The sequence below is a fragment of the Bemisia tabaci genome, chromosome 7, assembly GCF_918797505.1.
Source record: "Bemisia tabaci chromosome 7, PGI_BMITA_v3".
NCBI lineage: Eukaryota > Metazoa > Arthropoda > Insecta > Hemiptera > Aleyrodidae > Bemisia > Bemisia tabaci.
This window is the reverse complement of record NC_092799.1, coordinates 8265868-8277804: the sequence shown is the minus strand read 5'-3', so window position 1 is coordinate 8277804 and position 11937 is coordinate 8265868. Positions and strand designations below refer to the sequence as shown.

General features: G+C 39.3%; 1 protein-coding gene across 1 annotated transcript in view; it reads left to right on the top strand.

The window, feature by feature from the left end:
* LOC109032724 (cathepsin B-like cysteine proteinase 6) overlaps positions 1 to 11937 on the top strand; it is a 361957-nt gene that overhangs the window by 195763 nt on the left and 154257 nt on the right. The window lies entirely within an intron of this gene.

Here is an 11937-nt window from a genome sequence, read left to right as displayed (position 1 = left end):
GCTAAACCATGTATGTTCAAGCGATGGCCGAAGTGCTAAACCATGTATGTTCATTGCCGTGTCTCAAAATATCCGCCCTTATTTTATTTTTCCATAGAAAATACTTGCAAACTTTTCAGCTTGAAATTTTTACAGGATGTCCTGGAATAGAAAGAAAAGATCGAAGAATTTTTAAGAGATTACATTGACTAGTTTCCCAAAGAGAAAATAAAATATGACTATCTTTGCAACGTTGAAAACGAAGGTACGTGGTTTCGAATTTTGGCCATCGATATATTTTGCTTTCATACCACCGCGCCGCACGATGGATCTAGTCAATAGGAGAGATCGGACAAAATTTTGAAACTTCAAACCCTCATGACTCCGTTTAAACGCAACTTTGAGGTTCTAAAAGTGGCTCCATTGGTTTCCTCGTGAAATTTCCTTCCCGAAGTTTCCCCCAAAATTTATAATGTGACGAATTAAACATCAAAATTTGCAATTTTGGTCAAAAATTTTATGTCCGACCTCTCTGATCGACTCGATTCACTGTGCGCCGGGACGTTTGTAAATTAAAACCAATTTTGCGTATTTTAAGCGCATTCTAGATTATTTTTCAAATCCATCAGACAGCAAATAATTAGTATCTACTTATAAATAATTCCGCGTTAGTGCACGTGAATTTTCAAGCTGACTTAACGATCGTCCAAATTTTTTCGCGGTTCCTGCCTGCGTCAAGAGTGATGTCATATCTTGAAGATTTGCCAACTTGGTACGTTCTGAAAAATTTGCCGCTCATTCATGAGGTTCACGGTTACACTGTAATACCGATTAAGAACACCGTATGAGCCCTCAGACGTTGCCATTTGGATTATTTCTCATGGAAGAGATGAAATAAGAAAGGAAATTATGAAACACCGCAATGGAGATACAAGGTTTCGCACATAAGGCGGTGGTATACGGACATCCAACAAGATTCAATAGTTGCATCAAGTCCCCTTCACCGCCGACCAACGCGTCCCTCGATCGAATCGACTACAGGTAGTATGGGCAGGGAGTCAAAACGCCTTCAATTTTTTGAACGCAATACGGACATCCGTCGAGGTTGAATAGTTGTATCAAGGCGCCGTACGCGTATCAAAGCGCCGTCCCATATTGATTGTATAGGTATGATAGCAGAAGATTTGGTTCAAAATTTAAAGTCGTAAATTTGGATTGTTTCTCTTGGAAGAGATGAAATAAGAACGGAAATTTTGAAACACCGCAATGGAGATACGTGGTTTCGCACTTCAGTCGGTGCGATACGTGCATCCATCAAGTTTAATTAGTTGCATCAATTCCCTGTCTCCGCCAACCAACGCGTCCCTCGATCGACCCAGTTCCCAGTTGGTGCGTAGGAAGGCAAAACGCCTTCAATTTTTTGAACGCAATACGGACATCCGTCGAGGTTGTATAGTTGTATCAAGGCGCCGTAGCAAACGCGTCCCATTGTTTATCGTTACAGACGAATATAAGTTGAGAGAGGAAAGTCAAAATGCCTTCAATTTTACACATACATATTTTTGGGCAAAATGAGAGACGACGTTTCTCCATTTGCGACATTGCAAACTTCCTAAGAAACTTTATTTTTATTTTTCGGAGATGCTGGTCAACATAAAAGTTACATTCTCTATGATTATTCGTAATCGATAGTGTAAGATTTGGTTCAAAATTTAATGTCGTAAACCTCTCATAATACATACATTTTCTGGAAAACCTGTGAATATATTATTTTGTCCTCCCTTTTTCCAAGAATTTCAATTGTAATTCGATATGAAGTATCAAAAATTGATTCAAGGACTTCTCATAAAAATGTATGGTTTATTGTTTGAAATTAGGCACCATTTTTTATGATCATACGGCGTTTTTTCTTAGCACCGAAAGGCTGTTATCGATTAGCTTGCATCTTAGTACGAGTGATTTTGTCGTCATTCAGTGGATCCATTGACTTAAAGTAAGTATATTATTATACCTGATCATTGTAATACGAGAGAGTGAGAGATGTTCGTCCAAAAATTATACTCCGATTTTTCTATTTAATATGATGAAAATTGCCCTTCAGAAATATTTTCATCCTTAGACAAAGGTTCTCCTTGCTGTAGGGTAGATAAGCGGTCACATCTTAAAATTAAAATGAGAGTATTAAAATTATACGTTCAAAAGTGGAGGTATAATGAATTGCTGATTTATTTTTCATCAGTAAAAATTTATTACCATCTAATTTGAAAACTAATTGAAATTTCGAAAAATCCTCATCTCGATCCGTGTTATCATATCGACGGCTATTGTGCGAAACCGCGTTGCGGTGTTTTAAAATATTTGTCCCTAATATGTTTTTTCGAAGAGACTCAAGTCAATCGGATGGCTTGAGATTTCTACGGAATATGATGCTATCAGGGAAAAAAAATCAAGGAAGTTTCAAGAAATTAAGTTGACCAGTTTTCTCAAGAAAAAATAAATTATGACAAGACGTCTGCAACGTAACAAACGAACATGCACGGTTTCGCACTTAGGCTATCGATATACTTGCAGCATCTATAAAGCGTCAAGATCCCCATAAATTCAAGTACGTCGATTCTCGCGGGGTTTGATTCGTGCATGTTCAAAGGGACAAGTGAAACGGGAGTACGGGACAGATGTCAAATCGATTGTGACCCCAGCAAATAAGGTTTTTAGGTCACCTCACTCCCCCACCCCCGAGGGGTAGCGTGAATCAGGAGGAATTTCAGAATTAATGATTCAAAGGCCGATTTCGAGCGAAAGAGTGCTCGTAGGAAAATACTCGCTGGATGTTTTGTTTTGTTTGCGTATACGATCGCGGTCCGCTGCTATTAATGAGGGATGATGAGAAGTTTCCGCCCCAGAAGGTTTTTTATTAAGAGCGCGGCTCGCGATGTAGCGAAATCGAAACGAGGGGTGCTTTTTCGTCCGTGTTGATGACCCCAGCTGACCCCTTTGACCTGGAATTTCTCTTCTCGACCGTGATCGACTCTATTGGAGGACATCGAAAACCAGGCTAAAAATTCTCGTACACATACATAGTGTTCGAAACTCACCTTTGACTTTCAGGAGCCATGTGGCGCATCAAGCCCGATTTTTAGGCGCCATTGAAGATTTTTTAGGGGCCAAATTGATTTTTTGCCTACATATTACGGCGCATTTAGTGAAAAGGTAGACGCTAGATTTTTTCCTAGCAGAACTTGTAAGTAGCTGTAACTTGGGGAAGACAAAAGCTCAAATAATGAAATCGCGAAGAATAGAAAAAGCTTTCACTGAAAATTTCGAATAATCACCTAATATGAAAATCTAGATTTATAGGGGGTAATTTTTAAGGGTCACGTTGGCGCCTGTGAGTTTCAAACACTGTAACTCATACGTCACAACTAAACGTCATCTAGCGAAACTCTTCTATTTACGCAGGTCCGAAAAAAAAAGAAAGAAAAAAACCTTAGTAATTTTAAAAAAGATTATCCAAGTTAAAGTAATTTTTTCTTTGGAATAAAAAAATATTTTAATTTTTCTTATTTCAAAAAAAAATTTGTCAATCAGTTTTTCATCGATGCCGATGTAACTCTTACAGTAAATTTTACAAAACTTCATTCGATTTTATATTGAATTTATTTGAATTTATTTCAGTAACAAAAATGTCTCTTCAAATAAAATAATTTCTTTGCAAATTCGAGAATTTTTCTTTTCTTTTCAAAAAGTAACTGAAGTCAATTTTTATTGATTGAAAAAGAAATGAATAATTTTCTCAGTGAAAATCGATAGGTAAACTGCAAAAACACAAATCTCAAGGGAATCTTCTCAATTTTTTGGAGATAACTCTCCTTTTTTCGCGCACGGTTAATAAATTGATATGATGGCTTGGAATGTTCTACTGTTTTCGTTTGCCATCACTTACTTAGTCATCCTGTGAAAATGCCAAACCATAATGTTGCTCATTTTGGATTATAAATTATATCAAAATAATAAAATGCTTAACATCTGGATCTTTTAGCAGAACTTTCACCATCACAGCAAGCTCTTTGACGCACCAGACCAACTAAGTGCGTAAAAATTGCGGAAGCTTGATAGGTTCCTGTAACGTTGGAAGCCAAGGCATAAAAATTGAGAGGGATATTTTCAAGAGATTAAATTCTATTAATAACCATAATTGATCAAATGTCAGTATATACTCGAATTCAGAACCAGGGAGACTTGTGGGATGGATTATCTAATGCGCATGATTCGAAGCCACTTCACCGTCCCTCCTGTTCCACCACCCCGCACCCTCATCATCCCTTCCGTCAATGGGCAATTCATGGATCGGTGTCCTTAGCTAAGTTGCCGAATTGCATTGTTATATCATCTCTTTATTATATACATTGTCGTTCACCATGAAATGATTTTTTTAAATCAATTTTTTCATCCATTCTTTTTATTTCACGCACACATTTAATAAAAATCCGTAAAAGTTTATCAGTGGCTTGGCGAAATCTAACCCCTGTCAGGCCCTTTTCTTCATTAATAAAATATTTTTTTTTTTTATCAGCAGACTGGTGCTTGTAACACTTTCATTTGTTAAAATAGGAAATTTCGCCTTTCATTTTGTGATTAATTTCCCATTTATGATTAGGGATGTCACTTAGGGGTTGGGAAGAATCCAAAGACTCAAACTCTCCCCAAAATTACGAGAAATAATCTCTTTCGAGGACAATTTAATAATAATGTGTGTGTGTGTGAGGGGACTGTACGGACTCATTGACCAGTCATAATTCTCTCATGGAGAAGGGTGAGGAATCCCTGAGGTCGAAAATTCTTTAAAGTATGGGGGCATATTTTAAACAATTGATCAAAACTCTGCAACTGATCCTCTGGGGGATTTTGTAAGACAGGGGAGAGTTCAGACCTCTTTAAGTTCCACCCCTATGAATGTGCACTAGTTTAAATGTCCTACGTAGAGAAAGTAACTTCGGTTGAAAGGCCAAGCCTCATGTCATATCATCATATCGACGGTGAAACTACCAAACCACGTATCTCGGTTTGCGGCGTCGCAGACTTCCTGTCATACTTTATTTTTTAAATGAAAAACTACTTAACATCCAGTCTTGAAAATTTCTGTGATTTTTCCTCTTTGTGCGGAGAAAATTCCGTGAAAATTTCAAGGAATGATATGGATTTGGTCTACTTCAAAAAAATAAAATGTGAGCGTAGATTTTTAAACACCGCAAACGAGATACGTGGTTTGGTAGTTTCACCGTCGATATGGAACACCAAAGCTTTCCGTTCATATGAGCAAGGCATTTAGAAGAGAATACGCCGTGATAATATATTTTAGAAACTCCGCTACTCTTTCTCTCCCGTAGTGCATAAGTTATTTATGGTAGTCAACACTCAGATTCGCCTAATGATGGTCAGAGAGTTAAGCATTTGGTTCAGCAACCGTAGCATAATTTGTCAGAGCTTGCGAGGTAAAGTGCTCATCCCGAAATTATTTTATCAGCCATCGTTTGGCGAATTTTATGCTCAACAAGTTGCTCATATATTTTATCATTGGGCAAAGAGGAGCGTCAATCTTCAAACTTCCACGTATCTCCGTTTGCGACGTTGCAGACTTCCTGTCATGCTTTACTTATTCTTTGGGAAAAATAATCTCGAAATAATTTTTCGGAAACTTACCTGATTTTTCCTCTCTATTAGCAGAATACTTTTTGCCTGCAAATTTCAAGCAATTAAGTATGCTTGTTTCTTTTCGCAACGATGAAAGAGAGGCGGAAATTTCGAAACACCGCGACGGAGATAAGTGGTTTTCTTTTGCCATCGATATTACATTATTGGTGCTGTGTCTCTGAAAATTCAGCCTTGATATGGCTGACAAATGCTGTGATTATCCCGTCCGAAATTCAGTTCCTGTGTCTCAGCGCTAATGATGTTAAACGTCAGTGTCCCAAAGAAACCTACCCCGAAAAAAAAGTGAAAGTGCACTAGAAAAAAGACACATTGGATCTAGAGTCCAGACTCTTAAAAACATCGACAAGAAAAAATACTATAGATTCAATCGAATTTTTGCTTAAATCAAGAACCAAGCCTCTTAATTTGAGCGGATTTCCTTTTGATTCAAGCAAAAATCTGATTGAATCAAGAGTATTTTTTCTTGTCAATGTTTTCAAAAGTCTGGACGCTAGATCCACTGTGTTTTTTTTCCAGTGTGATTTAACATTCTGGATGTAAGAAAAGTGTTCGAGAACTCACAAAATGCTGACTTAACCGCTGCATCAGTTACTTTCGCTATGTCCAGATGTAAAACTAGCTGCTGAGGCAGATAATTCAGCATTCTATGAGTTCTCGCGCACTTGTTTTACATCGAGAATGTTAAATCAACATCACTCTTTTTTCGGTGTAAGTTTTCACCCTCGTGTGGACCCCTCTCAGCTACACCCTCATCTCCTAAACACAATTAATCAACTTTGAGCTTTTTTCAAACGCAAATTCACATCGCAATATTCGGCAACGGGTCGAAAGTCTCAAGGTCGCGGAAGTAAGCGGCGTAGTGGGGTGAAATCACGGTCAGGAACGGAATCCACGCAAGAGAGGGCGGGGAGCGAGCTAGGGGAGGGGGCAGGCGAGGGGACGATGACGCAATCGTTACCCTTTCATCCCGTCATCCCATCATAGCTCCACATCCGCCCAGCCCTCTTATTACGCCGCGCCAAGGCGTGACAACGCTCATGATGGACCCTTTCACCCTTCGCGTCGCGCGTTAAGCTGGACGGAGTTGGGATGGGTAAATGCGAGATTGGAAACGTGCTTTCAATTGTCTGCCCGTACCGTTGCTTCTCCGTAATTTCCGCAGTGGATTAAGCAGGTGGTCCCGGAGCTCGGACCCCCAACTCCAAGCGTGCTGGTTCCGAATTGACGACGTTAGCGAAAATGGGTTTCTTGCCCCCAAGAAGCACAGAGTGAAACCGTCGTTTTCCATACTACCGTGCTAAGGAAGAACGCCGTATGAACATTCGAGAGTTGCCAAATTTCTCCGGATAAAACATTTATTTTTGAAGAAAGTTATGCATATTTCTCCTTGAAATTTGCAGATTTTTTAGAAAAAATCTCAAACAAAATCCTCTTACAAATTGGAGAAAAACCATTCACAATTTTCCTGAAAACGCGTGGTTTGTCGAAGTAAATTTGGCAACGCCTGAAGGCTCATATGGCGTTCTTCCTTAGCACGGCAGCATACGAGAGAACGTAACTATATTGCAACGTTGCAACATTTCCACACGTAAATTTAATTCTTACAAGGAGCCTGTTGCGCGTTTTCTATCGAAAATTTCGTTGATTTTTCCGCGGAATACACGCGAAAATCATGAAAGGTTTGGACATCATAGCTTGGTTATATTCCTGGAAAATGAAATCAAATGATTTCAAATAATTTTGCAGCCTTGGGATGGAGTTACGTTCATTTGTCTTGTGAACGACGAAACAAACGCAATTCAACAGAAATTTACTATGTCGCATCGAATTTGATCAGAGAAAAAGAGTTTTAAAGTTTTATGAAAGTGCTTCGCTCTCATCCTAGCTAGTTCGCCTTCAAATGCGTTAAGGCAATGAGGGCGGCCTTCAGAGCAGTAATAGTTGCATCCAACAATTTGGTCACGTTTTTTGGTATTGAACATTGGATTAGCGAAATTAGATTAATGTACCTAAGTATTCCGCTCTCATCGTGTCTAGCTCGGTTTCAAATACTTTGGTAGGCAATAAGGGCAGCATCAGAGCAGTAATAGTTGGTTGCAATGATGTGGTCGCGTTTGTTTTTATCGTACATTGCATTAGCGAACTTACAATTAGATTTCTGTACCTAAATGTTCTCTCATCGTGTCTAGTCCGCCTTCAAATACTTCGGTAACAATAAGGGCAGCATCAGAGCAATAACAGTTGCTTGCAGTAGTGTGATCACGTTTGTTCGTATAAGACATATAGCATTCGCGAACTTATATTACTGTACTTAAGGGTTATAGGAAATTTCGTCAACGATTTTTTGTCCGCACATCTGTTTTTTCCAGTGATTTACGTCCACGCGTTTTTTCGGCACGAGAGTTTTGGTCCACGTGCCAGTTGAGACCCAAAGTTAATTGGCCCACATGTAAATACAAACGACAATTGCTTACGACGTTTTTTGATGTAAATGTAAAATGTCTTGGAAGAATGAGGGTTTGCTTGTTTTTTTTTTTTGTTTTGTCTGTTTGGTCCAACGGAGAATAGTATATAGTTGAGAGTTTTGGTAAAAATGGGGGAGCGTCAATTCCATTAGACGAAATTCACTAAAGCTCTCTACACCTCTTTGGTGTAACAGGACTTAATTATCTTTCAAGATTTTCCTACCTTGTTATACCTGAACCGGATAAACATCTATATTTGCCTCAGCTAAAGGCTCTTAGATTTTTCCAGTGTACGATAAGTATCTTGATTTATTTTGCGAGGAAAGATCTGTACTTTTAAAGGATGCCTGCCATTCTTAATACGTTCAATTTCGTATAATACTGTGCAACACCTCTGTTGTGAAATAGTTGCTTCAGGCGCCGTCGCACGGCGGGCGGGCGGCCAGCTCGAAACGCGCATTGGCGCCTACAAACCTAAGTGGATACTTCAAGCATTGCGCAATGCGTGAAGTATCCACTTAGGTTTGTAGGCGCCAGTGAGCCTCTCGCGCTGGCAGCACGCCGCTCCGCTCTCTTAGGCTTTAATATTTATACTCGCATAGTCAGCGTTTTTTAACTCAGGATTTTGAAATGTTTGCACACTCTGCATTGATTATTCTCATTTAAATTGATGGGGAAAAAATATGTATCAATTTATCAAAGGAGAATAATAATATAATGTGTGTTTTTAAATATTGGTGGTTCCGTGTCAAATTTATGATTTCCAAAGCACTTTAATTTTTTCTTTTACATTTTGTGCTTTTATTGTGCTGCAGCGAGGTGTACGCGCAACCAAACGCTCAAAATTTGACGTATTTGACTCTAAAAGATCGATGTAAGTACAAATGGGTTAAAACTTAAGATTGCGTGCTTCTTGGTTTTTTTTTCCTCTTTTATTCATTTTTGCAGTTTCTGTCGGCACAACTGCGGCTTATTGAGATTAATGTCGCTTGGAAAAGGTTTTACAAATATTTGTCACGTTTTAAAAATATAAATGTTTTCAAAATGAAGTAATAATTTCGTAAAGAAAAAATTAAAAAAATAAAAAAAAGTACCTATACACATATAAGGTATATTGTACATCGAATATTTTAAGGCTAGAAATAAAACCAAATATTCACCAATGACAATAATTTAAAAAGATGATTCAAAAGGAGAAAGTAATAACATTTCATTTAGAAAATGAGCAACCATAACAATACCTCCTTCTCTCTCAATTTCTCATTTCCATATTGTCAATATAATTTTACATACCGACTAAAATATAACGCTTGGACCAAGTCACCGTTGCTTATTTTACGTGTGGGCGTAAACTACTGGACAAAAAAGGTGCGCGGACAAAAAATCGTTGACAAAATTTCCTGAAACCTACTTAAGTGTTTCGCTCTGATTCTCTCTAGTTCGCCTTCAAACACATCGGTAGGCAATGGGAGCGGCATCAGAGCAACAATAATTGCTTGCGTTACGGCGATCACGGCTTAACATTCTACTTTTTCGTGGGGAAAAACGGCATGTGTTATTGAACCAATTGTGTAGAATCGTTCTTTGCTCCTTAAAAAATATTCCCTGAAAATTTCGCATGAAAATTTCCAGTAATATTCAGCGAAAAAATAGAGAATGAAGACATTTTGGAAGGACCACGGTCGTGTTTACGTATAGTTGAACCGTCGAAATGCAATCAAAAATATATCAAGGAGGTTTCGAGGAAGTAATCCCGGCAGTGTCACGTCCAACTTGACGTAAACCCCGGGGAGATCGGAGGATTTTCTCCGAATTCGCCGAAAGCTCTCGTGTTGGGTCGTCTGGTCGAGCGAACGCAAGGCCTTTGAGAAAATACCAGCACGGATAACGAACTTGGACGTTTATTCGGAGTTTCGAAATCCAGAACAGTCTGTGTCTAAATTAACTAAAACATTCTGCGCAATAATGGAATACAGGAAGCACGAATCCGTGCTTACGGTGAATTTTCAGTGACTCGCAGTTAGAAATTTTTCCGAGCCCGGAGTGCCACAGCCACGATGTAATTTTTGTAATTACATTAACTGAGTTCTTGCAAGTTAATGGGAGTTTTTGCGCTAGTGCAAAAGTTAAAGAGATTTTCGAGGAAATTATCGCTTGTGTAGCTATGTGTGGCCACACGGCGTTAGCGAGCTTATTTTACTGTTCAAATGTATTTTGCGCTCATCCTGTCTACATCACCTTCAAATACGTCCGTAGGCAATAAGAGCTGCCTGAGAGCAGTAATAGTTGCTTGTTATAATGTGGTTACGTTTGACCGTACAAATTAGCGAAATTATAAAACCGTCTAAATGTTCCTTTCTCATCCTGTCCAGAGAAAACTACTCAACGGCAATTCTTTATAACTGCCGTGATTTTTCTTCTCTGTGCGAAGAAAATTCTGAAAAAACTTCAAGGAATGATGTCAATTTGTTCTCCTTTAAAAAAATAACATAGAGACGGAGATTTTCAGACACCGCAAACAAGATGTGTGATTGCGGACTTACGCCGTCGATATGGATAAGAGCGGCCTCACAAAAGTAATAGTTACTTGCAGCTGTTCGGTCATCTTTCCTCGCATTGAAAATACCATGACCAAAGAGTTAAACTTTCATCCTTTCTAGTTCGCCTTCAAATACGTCGGTAGGCAATAAAAGTGGCATCAGAGCAGTAATAGTTGCTTGCAACAGTGTGTCCAGCAGCTTAGATATTTAATTAATGTCCTTGCGTTAATACGGCAGTTAGGAAGATCTCTCCAAAAACTTGAGGGGTCAGAAAAAAAGGAAGGAGAAAGAGGAAATGAGACAGGAAGGAAAATGAAGAATGAAAATAAGATGAAGGAGAATTCGAAGAAGCAGAAAAAGAGCAAGAGGAAGAATAACTAAAAGCAGAGGAAGTAGTAGAGTGAAAAGAAGAATAATTATAACAAGCCAAAGTTGGAAACAGCAGCAGGAGAAGAAGAAGTGGAAGAAGGAGATGTAGTTTAGGACGGGGAGAAGGAGATGTAGGAGAAGTAGGGGTAGAGGGAGAATAAAGAGATGTAGGAGTAGTAGGAGACGAAGGAGAGGAAGAGAGAAGAAAAGAAGGAGGAAGTGCGATAAGAATGAAAAGAAACAGAAGAAGGAGAAGAAAGAAACAGAAGTAGGAGAAGAAGGAAAGTAGGAGAAGTAGGAAAAATACGAAAAGAAGGAAAAAAGAAGAGGGAAGAAAGCACACAGTAGACTCCTTCTAAACCCAATTCCTATAAAAGAAGAGAAATTTTGGCACCCCAATACGGTAAGCGCTTCGCACGCAGGTGCGTGTCTCCTGTTCGCACCCCTTGCGACGGACCTATTGGTGAGCTTACGAAGTACAATTATCTCTGACGCAATAACTCCGTTATTTTACGCGCAATTGCATGTTAACTAGCTCCACGCGCGGATTTGAAACTGTGAAGATGAAGCGGCCTTTGACGGGTCTGGAAGCGCTACAATAGTTGATGGGCCTAGCCCGCCTAGCTGCGCAAAATCACCGCAACAAATTTATCGTTTGTTTAATCAAACGATCATTCATCGCCGGTCCCATCTGCTCGCGACGCGACGCCGCCGTCCTGGGAGAGAGAAGCCCCTGACGTGAATTTCAACGTCTATGCGCTCTGCATCTTTAAGCGAGTGGAAACCGAGGCTAATATCTTGTCTGGGATTACTTCTCGCCGACCGGAAATGACACATCCCCCTCCTGAGGAAATATAATGAATCGGGCAGGC